The sequence below is a fragment of the Octopus sinensis genome, unplaced genomic scaffold (genome assembly GCF_006345805.1).
Source record: "Octopus sinensis unplaced genomic scaffold, ASM634580v1 Contig16553, whole genome shotgun sequence".
NCBI lineage: Eukaryota > Metazoa > Mollusca > Cephalopoda > Octopoda > Octopodidae > Octopus > Octopus sinensis.
The window spans coordinates 87-2,137 of NW_021834428.1; the positions used below are offsets into that span (position 1 = coordinate 87).

At 38.4% G+C, this 2,051-nt stretch overlaps 1 pseudogene; it reads right to left on the bottom strand.

The window, feature by feature from the left end:
- Positions 1–1,181: 1,181 nt before the first annotated feature.
- Positions 1,182–1,301, bottom strand: LOC115230856 (annotated as a pseudogene).
- Between the last annotated feature and the right edge of the window lie 750 nt (positions 1,302–2,051).

The window sequence follows — 2,051 nt, forward strand, 5'->3', positions numbered from 1 at the left end:
GATATCTAAGGCATATGAGGAATGCTTGTTTATTAGTGTATGGCCATTTAAACTACATAGAGGATTATACCATATAGTATTTTGTTTCTTATTCTTGCGGGTATTTGAAGTGTTGGTGCTCTTCTATATATAGCCTATCAATCTAGTTTTCAAGGCACTACCTTTTAATACATCATTGTATTGGTTAAAGGATTCTTAGTTAAAAGATCAACTGGATAATTGCTTACTAATATTCTTAACTGGTTTTCTTTGAATTAGTAGTGGATGGCTGGAATATATACTAATGTACTGATTTTTCATGTTACGTTTACTGCGGGGCCTGTAATATCCAAGTATTTAAATGCAGAGTTATAGCGAAGAAGATATATATACATAAATTCGTATTTACTTTGATCTTTAGATTTAAATCTGTTAATACGTTGATAAAACTCCTTCCCATCACCGTCCATTAGGAGGCTGTTTCTTGCTCAGTGGAACAGTTTACGATCACGATGAGGATCAAATACTGCATAGCAAAACATCTTCCGAAGTAGTCTTATCAATTCAAAAACCTCATTCAATCTTACATCAAACATCAATGGCTACATCAAACAAGCCCTGGCCATTACGTTTAACAACAACGACGACGACGACGATGATAATAATAATAAATTATCGTAAAATAACAAAGATTTGCTTGTGTGAATAATAATAATAATAATAATAATAATAGCGCTGAACTATTAAATGTAATAAAATCTCTACCGAATTCTAAAAAGTTTTCAAGAAGGGGTTTAGTTACTGTTCTATAGAATTCAACTATATCGAACAGCAGGAATTTATAAATTTGCTTATTATATATATCGATTATCACGTTCAAAGATACAAATGTCTTTGAAATTGATACTGATGAACTGTATTTCCATAGCAGAAGAAAAGTGTTCTGGTAATGTAAAAAATGGTGGAATCTAAAATATTTTAATTAAATCTAACTCACGTTTATCCGGACTTGTTGATTTACTATTGGGGCTGCCAGGAAAATTATACGTCGGATTTCTGGTTTAAGCATATAACCTCTCATTTTACATTAGGCTTTGGTCGGCCCGAGGCTATAGTAGAAGACACTTGCCCAAGGTGTCACGTGGTACGTTAGCGAGCTACTTACCACACAGCCACGCCTACGCCTAAAAAATGTGTGACGCTTACAGCACCTAGGTTTCCCAAGCGGTCACCCATCTAAGTACTAACTAACTAGACTTGATGTTGCTTAACTTCGGTGATCGGACGAGAACCGGTGCTTTCAACGTGATATAGCTTCGGCACCATCTCATATATTCCTGTATATATATTTCTTTACTACCCACAAGGGGCTAGACACAGAGGGGACAAACAAGGACAGACAAACGGATCAAGTCGCTTACACCGGCCCCAGTGCGTAACTGGTACCTAATTTATCGACCCCGAAAGGATGAAAGGCAAAGTCGACCTCGGCGGAATTTGAACTCAGAATGTAGCGGCAGACGAAATACCTATTTCTTTACTGCCCACAAGGGGCTAAACATAGAAGGGACAAACAAGGACAGACAAAGGGATTAAGTCGATTATATCGACCCCAGTGCGAAACTGGTACTTTATTTATCGACCCCGAAAGGATGAAAGGCAAAGTCGACCTCGGCGGAATTTGAACTCAGAATGTAACGGCAGACGAAATACCTATTTCTTTACTACCCACAAGGGGCTAAACACAGAGGGGACAAACAAGGACAGACAAAGGGATAAAGTCGATTACATCGACCCCAGTGCGAAACTGGTACTTTATTTATCGACCCCGAAAGGATGAAAGGCAAAGTCGACCTCAGCGGAATTTGAACTCAGAACGTAGCGACAGACGAAATACGGTGACGCATTTCGCCCGGCGTGCTGACGTTTCTGCCAGCTCGCCGCCTACATGCCTGTATATAACCTATCACTGTAAAGTCTCTCAAACCATTTCCAGTGATACAGTTATATTAGAATTAGATTTAAATCAAGAGCGAAACGTGTAATATAATGGCTAAATCCATGTAATTCCT